Source organism: Solanum tuberosum, unplaced genomic scaffold, assembly GCF_000226075.1.
Source record: "Solanum tuberosum cultivar DM 1-3 516 R44 unplaced genomic scaffold, SolTub_3.0 scf00109, whole genome shotgun sequence".
In the NCBI taxonomy this organism is placed as follows: Eukaryota; Viridiplantae; Streptophyta; class Magnoliopsida; order Solanales; family Solanaceae; genus Solanum; species Solanum tuberosum.
In genome coordinates, this window is record NW_006239042.1 from 527,729 (window position 1) to 544,811 (window position 17,083).

Here is a 17,083-nt window from a genome sequence, read left to right on the forward strand (position 1 = left end):
ACGACACTCTTCCTTAATAAGGTCGGACACACCGATCACAAAGTATATCATCTCATCTCTAGGGTTGGACACCAATGATGGAGCATACTTAGACATTAGGGTAAACTTCAAGGAATACTCCTCCACACTCATGCTCCCTTTCCTAAGGTTTATGAACTCCTCCGCCTTAACCTCCCTCTTCTCACGGGAAAAGTACCTATTATGGAAAGCTCTCTTAAACTCCTTCCATTCTATAGGACCCGCTTCTAAAGGGATATTGCTCTTCAATTGAGTGAACCACACTTGGGACACATATTTCAATTGATAGGAAGCCAACTCCAATTTCTCCCTAAAAGATACCTCCATAACATTAACTATCTTGTATACTTCATCCAAGAGTTCTTGGGGATCCTCTCCCACTTTATAGCCAAGGAAAATTGAAGGATTCATCCTCACAAAGTCTTTCAACCTTGAGGCCATAATACTCTCATTAGAATTTACCCTAGGCCCCACATCCCGATTCAATTGAGCCGTCATGGCTTAGGCTAACGTTAGAAAAGCCGACCTAATCTCATCATTAGTCATGGCCGGGGGAACCACTGGAACTTCATTCTCTTGATTGGTTACCTTGAGGAATTTGATCACCTTGGGGAGGAACTCCCACATTAATTGCTTCCTCTTCCAGTCTCCTTGCGGGCGTCCTTCTTATAGTCATATCCTATATACACAAAAGAAGGATTAGGAAAAGGACATCTATAAAGCTAAACTCTAACACACGACTTCAAGAATATGAAAGAAGTGTAACTTCTAACGTCCTATAGCCTCTCGCTCATAGATGTTTCGCGACTCACACCGATGAACAAGACTCTACTAGACCTGGCTTGTGAGACATCAACCCTAAAAACCATTCCCAAAAAATTGTGCTATGATGCCATGTTTGTGACGACTCGAGAGCATCCCCTAGTCGTAACACGGCGTCCTCGACCACGAAGGGGTCTTATACAAGGCTCATAGCATTCATTCATCGCATAGGTATTAGAAATAGTACGTAATTAAAACTTTTTACTCAAAAACCATACAATCTAACGAAATTCATTTAAAATGCAAGCGGAAGTATATATCTCACATGGCTATCTTAGACACAATCATTAACAATATATGAACACGACCCTTTACAATAGAATTCTAAAGTAGTCTATTACATGAAAAGAAAGAAACTTTTAGAAAGACCCTTGTCCTTGAACTATGAGGACGTACCACTTGATTTTTGGAAGAATAACAATCCAAGCACTTCAATCTAGGTAGAAGCAATCACTTACCGGAACCTACACTTTGTAGGAAAAACATAGAAGAATGGGTTAGAACACAAACATGTACTAAGTATGATGACCATGCAAAAACATGCTTTAAAAGGGGACATTTTGGTTAGAAACCATGCATGATGCCACTTTTTAGAAATATCATGAACAATAGCATAAGAGGCATCAAGTACAAATATAATCATCATACAAGTCATAACATCACATTTGAACAATATCAACATGTAACTCTTTACCTTCACAATTAGTATTCACCTCAAGTAACTGTCATGCTATACCTTATGCATTGTATGGATAGCGTCCCATACCACAATCCACACCAAGGTACCACATTAAGTTCACCAAAAGTGAACTTACCATCCACCCTTTACATTTTCAATAATACTCATACACAAGAGACCTAAACCTTTAATAACTTATTACATCACATAAGGACCATCACCTAAGACAACCCCTAAGTCATACTTGTGCAATGTGCAAGTAGTATCCCATACTACTACTCACAATAAGTATTCCTTTTAAGTCACCATAGGCAATGCACATTAAAATACAACAAGTCATAACAAGGAAGTAACTCATAATACAATCCAAGTATATCATGCATCATTACATTAAACATTCAAATAAACATTCTTTATTAGCTTCATTTAGAGGACCTTCATACAATAGTCAGTAAGACATAGAGAACTCACTATAGCCCTCTTGAAGCTACTCATGCCATGTATGGATAGCATCCCATACTACTACCCACACTTCATAGAACTCCTCAAGAAACTATAATGCACATCTCACATGATGGGAATAAGCGCTTAATTGACATAGACCATGAGAACTAGATCATGGAATCCGGTGTCATGGAACCCCATATTGTAGAAGATGGTCAACTTGCCTAAGGAAGGCCGGTATTTAGCTTAAGTGGATCCACTAGCTATCCTATGTGGGCACATAGTTAAGGGACAAAGAGATTGCTACCAGATACCCCGCCTCAACTCACGTGAGGGCATTCATCTCAAGAGATTGCTACTAGAAACCCCACCTCAACTCACGTGAGGGCATTTTTCCCATTCAATATCCTCTCGGTGCTTAGCCTACATTCCCATAGAGTATTTTAACATTCATTACTTTAAGGGATAAGAGATTGATACTAGACACCCCGCCTCAACTCACGTGAGAGAATCCATCTCAACCCAACATTCATTCATTGGATAGCTCATAGATTCAAAGATGAGAATAGCCTTTCATCTAAGAATCCCATTATCAGTCATTAGTGCAAGATCGAGAATATCCTTTCAATCAACACATCATTAGCATTCATTAGAGTACAATTCAGAATAGCCTATCAATAAGTACTTTATCATTAACATTACCATTGAACCTCATTCATTCTTCATTCAAGTGTGTTAATAGAGAGACAACTTCCAATCCTAACACAATTAACCTCTAGACATGATCATCATTCATTCATTGAAACCACATGTACATCCTTCACATCATATTCATATATACAACATCATGATAATACGTCAATTCCTTACACTTTTCATTCAAGGCCATGATCACAATGTACTTAGTAAATAAACACCTCCACCTTTCAAGTGGATCAACAATTCAAGAACAATTCTACATTAACATGAAATTATGTCTAAATTCCCCATTCTAGGCTATGATCACAAATCCTCAATTCAACAACAATTTACCATAATTAGGCATCGATGATAATACAATTCAACAATCTAAATCAATCTAGGCATAAATCGATCAACATTCATTCATAATCAGCAAACCCACTTCATAAGGCACAATTTAGGAATCGAGAGAAATCATGGGTTCATAGAGTATTTTTATCTTAAATCATCAATTAAACATCAATATAATCGTAATTTATCATTTGAAAACGTTTGATGCAAGAACCCATGAGAATGAGTAAAACCTAGGGTTTTTGTGAAACTTGAAAACTTTGAAACTTCTTTGAAATTGACTCTAGGGTGAAAGGTAACCCTAGATGAAGGATCACCATACATTTTACTTGAAGAATCCCACAAAAATCTACCCAATATCTTTCCTCTTCAAGCCCTAAGCCTTCTTCTTCTTTTGGTCTTCAATGGAGTTCTAGAGAGAAGATATTTTGAGAGGGAGAGGTTTTGATTTGGGAAATTTGAAGAATGAAATCAAAAATAGTATTTTATTATTTTAATACTCTTAAAATACCTAAATAAACCCACAATAACCGTCCAAGCACTTAAAAAGACTTGGGATGAATTTACCAACACACTTCTAGCTTGGCCGTGCCCTTGACAGCAAACCAGGTCCAATTGACGGATCCCCATCCTCGGACCGTGGATGGGTTGACAGACCGTACTAGTCATCCGTCAATTGGGGATGTGGCTTGGTTTGGGACCCCTTGACCTATGGAGGCCACCCACGGGGCGTGGATGGACCTACGGGGCGTGCACACCTTCCGTAGGTCACCAAACTTTGGCAAACTTTCATCAAATGGGGCAGCCTTGGGGGTTAAGCCTAGGGTCCTCCTCAAGGACCCCTAGGGTGGTCCATGGGAAGTCGTACCTTGAAGTTTAACCCCTAAACCCCTCAAACATGACTCATAACAACATACAACAACCTCTAACCTCAAGACAAGCTCACACACTCACTAGTTAGGCTCTAGTTTCTCTAGTTCGTTTTTAGGGTCATTACAAGTTCGGTCAACCACTTTGTTGCTTCCCTCCTTAGAGAAGAGGGAAACAAAGTGAGTCGGACTGACTCTTGGGTGATGTTATTGAAGGAAAAACATCCACATTCATCCGGGATGTTTCAGATTTGATCATAGGGTCCTCATGAGGTAGTCTCCCAAAGAGACTTTTCATTTGAAATAGCTGCTCCATTGTGTTGGTCACATGAAGCACCGCATTTCCCATAGTTGGACGCAATCAAATAGCACCTGCACGTCCCACTTGATCTACATTGACATCGTGCAAACTTCCGATGTCTTCATTGTTCCCGAGTTGACTTGAATTGCTCCCATTCACACTCAATTCTTCATCTATTTTTGAGCAATCAACAAGAACAAAAATAAGATAATTCGACTACAATGAAATTAGTTCACAGAAATATTTTGATAAAAGAATTTTGAACACCGCTCTCCGACAATGATAAATGGTCAACCATACCTTTTCCAATACTAGGTGTGGGCGATCGTAACCTAGTATAAACCTAACGAAGAGTTGTGGTCGAACCCATAAGGAGCGGTACAAGTTCTTATTCAGTTACCAAGTTACTAATGTAATCTAATTAGTGGTAGGAATATAAATTATTGTAAACATTTAGTTAAACTGAAAGGGGTGACAACAAATGTTAGATAGGGAAAATGGTTTATCAATTAACAACTTAAAAAAATACGAAAACATGGGTTTCAACAATGCTGAGAGGAATTCTCGGGATGTGATCGATTATAGGCTAATTTTACTATGTGGGTAATTGAAATTTACTAACGATTGCTAAATCTCAGTGGGTAGGCTAGACTATAGGTGCAATAGCCTTCTCTCGAACAACTAGTACGATTCAAGCCAGTTCTCTCGAACCTCGACAAGCTTAACAATAAGAACAACCCATAACCTTAATTTATCTACTCTCTCGAGATAGATAGGTAGAATCGAGCTTAGGATTCACTCTCTCGAGCAGAACCCACTTCAACCCAATAACTACAATCATTAATCAAAAACCTTAGTTCTAAAACTTCTTTCTCAAGAAAGCCCAAAATTGTAAGCTAAAATTGCATTCGCAACTACAATCCCTAGATTAATACACATCTATCGATTAAACCCACTTCAATTAGGCACTTAAATCAGTAAATAACAATACCCATAAGCTAATTAAGTCAATAATAACATGATCACACCCCATGAATTGGGGTTTCAGCTACACATCATAGAAAAGAGAAACAATTACCAACTATATTATCCATGAGCTGCGTAAAAGTTTCCATGTATCTACAATGCTTCAAATTGAATTAATTCTAAAACCCAATTGCAAATCCTCAAAATTAAGTCTCCAAAGCTTCAAAGTCTCAAATGGGAACTCAAAATCTCAAAGAAAACTAAAACTCTCAGGTTTGTGGAATCAGTACTCCCTTCTCTTATTTTTAAATTTCAATTTATAGTTTCCCAATTTTTGGCTTTCAGGACCATTAGGCGAAGTAAGTCGCACCTCGTCAACCAGATCGGTGATCCGCCCTTTGCTCCATTCCATCGCCAGTTTGCATTAGCCGTTAGACTTCAAAGTTTTGTGACTTTAGGCAATCAAGGTTGATGTCGCCGAGTCGGTCGGCGATCCGCTCACTATCCATTTCTGTCGCCAAGTAGGTTCTTCCCCAGGGCTGGTACGCTGTAACTTTAGGTGAGAAAAAGAGCCACTCGACGGCTTCCCGAGTGGTCTTGGCGATCACCAGGACTGCCTGCCTTCAACTTCTTTAGCTTTTTGGCTCCTTTTTGCCCAGTAATATCTTTGCCTTGCTCCTTAGCCATCTTTGTTGGAAATCAACATTTTAACATCAATTTAGAGCATAAATTAGGCATTTGAGGCCACTTAAACCATCAAAACAAAGCCCTAAATCAGTTGAAATCTTGGACTCGTCAACACCCCTAACTTAAACTTTTGCTTGCCCTCAAGTAAAACTCAGGATCAATTAGTTCAATAAGGATGTCTACAAACACTGATTCATAAGACTCAACACAAATGCACACAAATGGTTCAAACTACACATACAATGCTCAATTGTGTACTCAAAGTTTCAAACTGTGACTCACCATTATCAAGTATACTCAAGCGAACAATGCTTGCTTCAAATGAAAGTTCAAGCTCAACAAAAGTATTCAAATTCCCTTACAACAAGGATGATTCCATATTTCACAAAAAAATTCTCAACAATTTAATATTTCAGAATCAAATCTAACTGTCGCGCTAAGAAAGATGAAGACATGCATGACTCCACCCCTAGGCTTGCCCTTATTTTCCAATCAACATGTGTTTCAGCTCACTCAAGATCTCAAAGGTCTGTTTAAGGATTGTAATGGGGCTAAGTGTAAAGGTATGGTTATTTAGGCTTAGTGGCTTCTACCTTCATGAAGTATGGCCTGAAAATCACTTTTTCTCCTTCTCTTTCACATTCAAACATGTTCATAATCAACGCCATTATACAACTAAACATGACTCACCTCATACCCCATTTCTTTTGCTTCTTTCACAAACTTTATTTCACAACACTTCTTTTCATTATTTTTTTTATTTATCACCATTTTTCTTTCCTCTTTTGTTTTTTTTTATATGGAAGGGCTCCATTTTTCACACTTCTTGACTTTCCTAATTTTTTACCACACCCCAAATTAGTCTTTTGGCCTAAGTTGGCTATTCAAATAAACCAATACTTCATGAAGGTTATGGGTAATGGGACAAAAAGGACAAAGTTGGTCAAGTTTCTTCCAAAGAAAAGGATAGGCTTAAAAGGTGCCAAGAGTGGTTCATAATTCTTACACGGTGGCCACAAAGAGGTATATTATCAATTTGTTTCACTTTTCAAAACTTTTGCCTAAGATCATTTCAATCGCTACTTCAATCAATCAATCGGACCAACGTGGAAAATTCTAGGTGTCATCAAACACAATATTCAAGACAACCTCACCACACAAGGCATTCGATATAATTATCAAACAAGACTCCAAACTTTCTAGCTAGGGTGCAATGTTCATCACAAGAGACTAAATCGACAATTGACTAGTCACAACGAGATGCTAGAAGTTCACATATTACCTATGTAACTCAGTTTGACTCATCATAGCCACACATTCATGTCATTCAATTAAAAGCACTATTTAAATCATCAATATTGACCTCAACCGATACTTAAATTTTCAAAAGAAAAACCACAATCACACACAAAAGAGGTAAAAATTTTAAATTGGTCAAAATTAGTTATACATTAAAAAGAATGGACCACAATCTCTCAACAACCAAGAGATATATATATATATATACATAAACACAAATAGGCTACAATATTCACAAAACCAAAACAAAAAACAAGCCAATATTCAAAAAAGCAGCCCAATAGAGGTAGGTATGGAAATACCTCACCCCGCCAACAAAATAAGTTGTTGTCCTCCAATGCAAATAAAAATAAAAATAGTCTAAAAATAATAGAGAATGAGGTAAGAAGATATTCCTTCTAGGCTAGGCCTGGGTGAAATCTGCATATCGGCAACTCCTTATGTCTAGGCATCAATGCGCGTAATCTCATCATCATTGGCTCCACTGCATCCCACTATAGAAGTGTCCTAGAGCGATGTCTGCCTAGCAGTCTCAAACATTTCACCCTCCAAGTTAGCCAAATTCTCGTAGACAGGCTCCTCATGAACACCAAAGAGCTCCTCATCTGTCTCCACCTCAGACTCAACCTCAGCGTCATCAACTCTAACCTCATCTCTGGTAGTAGCCGGAGGAACCCCAAAATAAGATGGAACCTCAACACTCGGCATGCCGGGAATCTCTACCATCCCAAACAACATAGTCAGATCAGTGGACTTCAGCTGTTCAACATCCTTTCTCAACCCAGTAATATCGGCCTTCAAGGCAGTCACAACATCCGCAGCACCCTGATTGTAGTCACAGGCCTCAACTCTGAATGTAAAGGCATCTAATGCCAACTTGTGGCCCTCAATCAATGATCGGTGCTCCCTCAACTCATCCTTAATAGGGGCTAAAGCAACAGTAATTTCCCTATCTATCATCCCAGGCACAGTAGCCTCAACCCAGGAGGTGCACACATCTACTGAATGAGCCAGATGGCCCATCTTATATATCATGGCCGGGGTGATAGGGGGACTAGAGGCAGCAACAACAACAACATAAGAAGTAGAGGGATAGGGTGCAGTAGAAGAATCAGGAGCCTCAGAAATAGAAGGGCCAGATGAACCTGAAGGCCCACTGACCTGTGGAGGCATGATTGCCTCTATAGGCAACATATCAACTTCGATGTTTGGGGATGTATCCAGTTGTGCTGCCCTCCTCCTGTCAGCCTCATCCCGCATGTACTTGGCCTTAATACGATGAATGTCAGTAGAAGAGGTGTGTGTCACCTCAAGATCCTTCTTCTCATCTCTTGGGACACATGCCCGTCTGCACCACTCGGTGATCAACACCAGAAATGAGTGTTAGGTATGACTCTATTTGGACCTCATGGACATCTTTTGCTCGATCATCAACCTCAAGTTACCTTTCTAGCGAGTAATAATAGACTATAGAAAGGTTTCCTTCTAGTGTCTGAGAATGGAATCATTCTGGGATGGCATAACGGTGCTACTATGAACCAAATCAGTATCTGGCAGCAATATTCAGGTCTTTCTTCTCTATGGGTGCACCTCCCTCTATCCACCTCAGGGAGACATCAGAGAGAAGGGGTGCCAGCCAACCCTTGAGATCATTAAGGGTCTTCTTCTTGACTAGATCAATGTAATCATGTATAAAGTCTGATAAGCACCCAGGAAAATATTTATATCTGAGTAGCGACATTTTTTTTCTTGCCTTGTACCATCACAAAGTCTACCGGTTTGAAGGCACTTTCCTTCTTCTTTCCCTCTGGCACTAACTCTCTGTAGGCCTAATAGAATTTTCGGACCCAAGTAGGAATGTAAGGGCCTCCGGGGTTTTGTAAACACCTCGAACTTGTGGAACTTGATACTGCTCCATACCTTTGGGTACCTTCCTACCACACCGTCGGTAGACAATCTCTTATCTTCTAGAATGGTCCTCAAACCCTCGGCCTTTAGTTGGTTGAGTTGCTGGGGAGGAGGACATTAACTGGTGGTGCTGGGACCATGGTCCGTGCTGGAGGAGGAGTTAGAGCTGTGGGAAGAGGAGTAGTTTTCGGAGGCACCAAGATCCTAGATGTGTCATTTAATGATTAGGAGTGTAGCTCCACTCTCCTGTCATGTAATAACTAGTCATCTTCTAGCTCGAAGGTACTAGCCCTAGAATCCTCATTGGTCTGACTCTCACTGCCAGAGGTAGTGAGGTGTGTGGCATACACCTCCTCACTATCGGAGCTCTCCTCCACTGTTGTCAAATCTATGGGTGCCTTGCCCTTTCCTTTACCTCCCTTTGGAGGTAGTTTTGTAGCCTTTGCCCGGGAAGCAACTGCTTCCTCATCGATTGTAATTCCCCGTGGCTGCTCTTGGGGCGGTATGTCTGTACCTGCAACTTTGGGTCTAGCCATTCCTGCCGAACAATGAAGAAAATGTATCAGACGTTAGAGTGCGGAAGTTAAAAAGTAGGAAAATTAAAGGATTTTGGAAATTTAAACCGTTTGGCCTTTTAAAACCATTCAGTTTGGCTAAGTAAGTCACGTCCGCCGACCCACTCGGTGAGGAGCCGAGTGGTATTTTGGCTCTCTGAGTTTTACAGAACTTCCCTGCAATTTGAGGGTTCGAATGGCTGTTAAAGTCGAACTCGCCGACCTCTTCGGCGAGTCTCCGACTGAGCTTTTGGCTCGCCAAGTTTTTACTGAATCCCCCATCAAGCTAGGTGGTCCAAGCGGCAGCCCAAATCAAGCATGGCAACCTGTTCGGCGCATCACCGATTGGACTTTTAGCTCGCGTATTTCCCATTTTCCAACACTTTCAACTTTTAAACCTGCAAAATCAACACCCGTTATTCAAAAGAAAAATTTAAAAGTACCAAAATCTTGGGTTGCCTCCCAAGAACCGCCTTATTTAACGTCGCGACATGAAGGAGATACCAATTCACATATCATTTTTGGGATTGGCCATTGCGTCTCTAGGCAACCCTCCTTTTGTCCTTGGATTCAAATGAGTCGAGATTTGATCCATTTGTGTCCCCAACTGTTTAATGGAGACTGAGCGAGAAGTCACCGTCTGATTGATTGTGGAGACGTCATCCTTCATCTCTTTCAACACTTTGTCCGACCCTTCCACTTTGTTGAGAATGCATACAAGCATATCTTCCGTACAGAAATTCTCCGGGTTAGCTCTTTGCTCTTTAGGCTTTTGGCGTTCATGAGGTGGGACTTATCTTTCCTTTTCACCATCCCTTTCCTTCCAAGTAGCATTACGGTCACACCATTCTTTGTCACGGTCTCTCCACCCATCATCTCTATTCCAACCCGGATTTCCACTCGACCTTGGATAGTTTGGACGAAAACCTCGTCCTTAATTTGCAAGGAAGTTTACTTCCTCATTAAACAATGCCTCATTAAACACCGACTATCTATTTCTGTCACCACGTAGGTTCTTCACCAAGGCTGGTATGCTGAAACTTTAGGAGAGCTAAAGAGCCACTCGACGGCTCACCGAGTGGTCTTGGCGATCACCAGGACTGCCTTTCTTCAACTTCTTCAGCTTTTTTGCTCCTTTTTGCCTCGTAATGTCCTTGCCTTTCTCCTTAGCCTTCTTTGATGCAAATCAACATTTTAACATGAGTTTAGAGCAAATATAAATTAGGTATTTTAGGACACTTAAACCATGAAAGCAAAGACTTAAATGAGTTGAAATCTCGGACTCATCAGGCAGAGGCACCATTTTTGATAATTCTCAACTACACTTCATCCAGTTCTAAGTGTAAGTGGTTGCTATCAAATATAAACCCAACTAGGAGTTTTGTTCTATCCTAGAGGGAGTGATACAATAGAGAATTAAATTAGTAATTAAAAACATGCTCTAATCATTTTTAGAAGTAAAGATTTTGCAACATGAAATTAAATCACCATGTATGAATGATTAATATCAAATGGGGGAATTTAGTAGCCAATTTGTGACAAAGAACAACTAACTCGGGAATTAATCAATTAGAAATGGGACCTTAGGAATGTGATCAGTCGAAAGCTAATTTCGTGTAACGGGTAATCACTAATTGCTTAAACTTGTTGAATTTCCATGGGCAAGCTAGGTTTTGAATACAATAGTCATCTCTTGATCAACTATTATGTTTCAAGTGAGTTTTCTCGAACCTCAACAAGCTTAGCATTACAAAACAACCCAATTCCTTAATTAATCCACTTTCTCAAGCTTGGTTTGTAAAGAAGCAATCAAACCCAATCTCTCAAGCTAGATTTTAAAGACGCAATCAATAACACTATCAAACAATTATTCTACTCAAATACCTCTTTCTCAAGAAAGCATAAAGGGCTAAGCTAGAATTAAATCATAACTTCAATTCATCAATTATAACATGAACAAATAATTGAACCCACTTTAAAAACAACATTTAAATTAGCAGTAAATAACACACATTAGCTAATTAAAACATTCAACTACATGATCACACCCCTAAGGTAAGGGGTTTTAGAAAGACATAGCGAATGTAAGATATTATTATATGACAAGACCAAATTACACCTCTCGAAAGAAGTATAAGCGGTCGTTGTGATATGAATAACCTAACTTTCAGGTTAGGGTCAATCCCACGAGGAATATGGTTTAGACATAAGCCAACTAACAATTATCTACTTTTAGTCAAACTATTTCCGAGAAAAGTAAGAAAAATGGGGATTTGTAAATAAAATAAAAAATTGTTGATTTTCTATCGCTTAGTAACAAGTAAATAGGATTTGCAGTTTTGAGATATCAATATGAGATCAAAACTAAGGCATATGTGTTCCCCACAAGCTCTTAACGCAGTATTCCTAATAATAGTAACTTTATCCTAGTGTTTGACATGCAAGGCTGATAAGTTGGGTATCCCTAAGTGATTGGTCCTCCAAGTAAGGAATTTCACTATGAAACTTGGTTTGTTTACAAGTGTATGCTTTACTAACCCTTACCTTTACCCTAGATTAACCCTCACATCAATTGATTAAGGTATTAATCCTTTTCAACTGATTAAGGTCAGTCTAATAGATTGCAACAAATCCTTAACTAAATCTCTGTTGTTTAATCCTTTTCTCATTCATTACCTCCTTGGTCCGGAAAGTAGGAACGAGGTGAGTTCTAATGTTGGCCGTCTTTAAAATACATCCTAAATGAAAGGATTAACAATACATACATAAACACTATTCTAGAATTACATATTTACTAGTCATACTTTGTTAATTGCTTGTGGCTCCTACAACCCTAGTTGTGGATTTAGCTACTCATGCTTGAGAAATCATAATTCAAGTTGTTAATAAGAATAAGAATCATGAACTTATAATAAAAGTAGATGAATACAAAAACCTTGAATTGAAAATCAAAAGCAAATTTCATAAACGATCTTCTAGAATTAAAATTGCTCAAGTCTTGCAAATTAACCCCCAAAGCATAGAACAAAAGTCTCCAATAATGGCTAACTCCAAAAAACAAAAATAACAACTTTTTTTTATAGTATACAAGTCCTAAACAAAATAGGAAAACAAAATAAGATAAATTTATTCAGACGCGGTTTTGATCGACGACACGAACGACTGACCATGGATCTACCTACGGTCCGTGGTTCACCTCTATGGTTCAGCACTTAGTGAAAAATTTAGGATCTTCAAATGACGATTTCCACCTAAAGTCCGTGGATTGGACAACGTTCCTCCCTGTTCCTCTGTCGTTCAAGTACTAGAACTCAACTTTCTGATCAAAATGACGTTCGTGCAGGACGGTCCGTCATTCATTTTATCGGGCGTCGTTTGCCTCCGTGGTTCCATACTTAGTTAGACTTCCTTCAACTCACATCCACACTTACTACCTACAGCCCGTCACTCAAACGAAGGTCCGTGGTTAGGCTCCATCGACTGCTACTGCTGCAAATTAAATTATTTTTCTCTCTCAACCGCTTCCGAACCTATTTCCAGCAAAAATTAAATAAAAACCATCATATCTAATAACAAAATGTCCAAGACTCCTGCAAACTTCAAACGAAATGTATCAAAAATACCGTAAACTCACGGTATATCAACACCCTAAACTTAAAATTATTGTTTGTCCTCAAGCGACACACTTTCTCTAGACGACACTCATCTAGAAGCAAACATACAAACTCAGGCAATCACATGGCTTTCTAAATCACTGCTCTCCCTTAGTGCAAATCTTTTCATTCAGACTCAATAAGCTAACTCATGCGGATCAAAACATGAAATAGACAAACCAGTAAATATCGCTACATACAATTTCGACAATCACAAAAGTACCAACTCTCCAACAATGTAGCTAGTACCCTCACCATAAAGAATAAAATACAGTTAGTGCTCAATACCAATGGCTTGCCCTTTTTTTCATTTCATAGACTCTCCAGACTAGTCAATAAGATCACTATAGGACTTTCTTAGCTTGTAACGTAGGCTCGGGTCGGGTTGGATACATTTGGGTATTTTAAGTGACTTTTCTGCCCTCCTTGACATTACATTGGCTATTTACCTCTTTTCTCAACCAATTTCGACATCTTTTTGTTTTCTGCTCCTTTTCTTAACTTATCGATGCACAGATATGGCTTTGAATTTTTCATTCTTCTCTTTTTCTTTCAATTTTCTTTGCTTTTCTTTTACTTCTTCTTTCTATGTTGTTCAACATTATTGTCGCTCTTTTTGTTTCTTTTGAATTCAGTCACACCTTTTTCTATCCTTTTTCTTCTTCTTCATACAAATCATTTCATACACTTTTACTTCAGTTTCCTCTTCCATAGCCACCCTCAACTTATATATTTTACATGAGTTGTGGTGCATAATGTCCTAGGTCGGACCAGAGCCGAGATTAAGGTAACTTCTGGATAAGCCACCCCAACTTAGGCTTTTGGCCTAAGTTAAGCTACACAATGTCAAAGGAGGGACCAGGGCCAAAACCGTCTTTTAGGGAAGGTGAGTTAGGTGCATTGAAAGAAGTGGTATTCGTTAGGCTTGACATTTGGATCGAAAGGAGCATTTATTTCTTTTGGTTGGATCCTTTTAGGCTTAAGTGAATTAATTTGAACAAGGGCCTATGATCATATCCAATTTCTATCCAAGATTATCTTAACAGTACCAACCAGGCAAGTTCTAGATTGGCACATATTGCATGAATATACAAAATCACCTCACACACACTTGGAACATTGTTTTATTATCGAATTATTGACGCACCTAGTTCAAGTTTTAACTTATGTAGTGCTAACATATCGCTTCCTATCATGACACATAGAGATCCAACACATTCAACTTATTAAGCCTACATATATAGCTCATTTCAAAAAAATTGGGAAGGTATCAATTTTCAAGTCCATATGACATCATGCTTTCATTCTTTCAATCTACTTCTACACTTTTACACGCCTAAACATGCCTGTTCAATAGAAATATAAAACAATCCCTTGGGAAAAAGAACACATGCAAGAAAACCCCAAAGGAGGGTTATGAGTTGGGCTACTTAGACTTCACCCTAACACTAACAACTCGTTAAGCCCACCCCACAAAAAAATGGTGCAATTGCCCTAAATGAACAAAAAATAAACAATTGGGATGCCCTCAGTAGCGCTCTTAGCAACAGTGAGAACAACATCAGTAGTGTTATATGAACTAGATGGGCTAACATCTATCTCACACGCTCTCCACTCCCTCAGCTCCTCATCCAAATAAGACTGTCTCTAGGTGGCCTCCACCTGTTGTCGCTCCTTCTTGCATACCGGTCGTGCCTCCTCATCATCAGATGTATCGTCGGAGGAGGTGGTGCCCATCACAGCCACACGGGAAGGTTTAGGTGCAGGAATCTGATCGCCAAACAGAGTACTTAGCACCAAATCGTCTACCTTCACTACATCAATGGTCTCGGGGACAGCCTCTGTATGAGCTAGAAGAGCATAACCATCAAAATAGAGCCTAGCTAACTTTGTCTGGGAAGTGGTATTCTCCACAATGGGCCCAGGCCTCTCTAACACCCGCAACTCGAATGTGTCAAGCCTCTTATGGACTGCCTGAATCTTCGCATCCATCATCCTCTCCATGCACGCCTCAAACTTTTCCACGAACCTCTGCATCCATAGTCGCATATGTTGCAGTAGTGTGGCCATCTGAGTCTCCAATTTCTGGACTCAGGCCAAAGGTACTAGAGTGGTCCGCGAAAGGGGAGTGGCTCATGACATGCTCATAGCTTGACTGGTGGCGGTGGAAGGGGGAGAGTATGCCTCAGCTCTAGTGGTGTAACGACATTAGAGCACCCCCTAACCGTTACATGCATATTCGACCTCTCGGAGATCTTATACAATCCTTAACATTCATTCATTGCATAGATCATAAAAATCACTAAGAATTTAAAACTTTTATTCAATAAAACCATAAGACTTCAAGAGTCATCAACATTTGAAAACATCATTACGCAAGCGGAACTACTAAGTCTCTTTAGCTTAAAACCTAATAAGGGACACAACCCTTTATAAATGAAATGAAACTTAAGTGTCTATTACAATGACTAAGAAACTTCTAAAGATACTCCTCGAATCTTGAGGACATACCAAAGACTTGGAAGAGTGAAGCAATCCAAGCAACTCAAAAGCACAATCTCCTCTTAATTACCACAACCTACACTTGTAGTAAAATAGAAGAAAGGGGTTAGTACAAGACACGTACTAAGTATGAGGATATGCAAAACATGCTAAAAAGGATATTTGTTTGGAAGTTATGCTTTCATACCATTTTGATAAAATCTCATGAACATCAACATAATAGGCACCTTACAAGTCACAACCAACAATACAAAGTCATATGCTTCACAATACATCATAAACATACATAACCCATTTACCTTTGCCTTCTTGCCTTGGACCTCCACCTTAAGTAACCCTTAAGCAATACCTTTGTGCAATGTATGGGCAATGTCCCATACCATCACACAAACTAAGGCACCACCTTAAGGTCACACAAAGTGCACTTACCATGCATACCTCAACTTTCACCAATTAATCACATAAGACATATAAGTACAAAAGCCAACAAATCACTTCATAAAACTAGAACACTCATCAAATGTCATCCCAAAACTCACCTAAGTAAGACATGGTGAGGTAGCCCATACTACCTCTCCATACCACACCCAAGTGATCCTTAGGACTACACAAGACAAGCTCCATTTACATCTCAACATAAATCGTTCATTCAACTTAGTGCATGTAGACAACTTCATTCACTAATGACATAAGTTCATCACATACATTCAATTCAACATAAGAACTTACATTTAATTCATTTTGACTCACTTTCACATTAGCATGCTCAAAGACCAACACTTTCATTAATTAGCCCGATAAGACTCATTCATTCATTATCATTACTAAGATACACCAAGATCTCCCTTAAATGTCTCCTTGTGCAATGTCTAGGTGATGTCCCATTCCACCACCTATCTTAAGTAGTACACCCTTAAGAGACCCTAGTTCATTCATTCATTAATATGGGGGAAGAGCCTTAACCGACATAGACCATGGAGCTTGACATGGAATACTGGTAGTACCGTTACCGGATAAGGGATCCCCATTTGCCTAAGGTAGGGTCATTCTTTTAGCCTTTACGTTGTAGAGACCACTAGCTAGTCCTATGTGGGCACATAGTTAAGGGAAAGCAGGATTGCTTCTAAGTACGCACATCTCAACTAACAAAGGGGCACCCAACTTAAGGGTTGCTACTAAATACTCACATCTCAACTAACGAAGGAGTATCCACCCATCTTCATAATCTCTTAGTGCTAGACATTACTCCCCCATGGAGTAGGACATTCTTTTCATTCATTCATTTAGGGATAATGATTGCTACTAAGTACTCTCATCTTAACTCACGAAGGAGTACTCATCCTAACCCA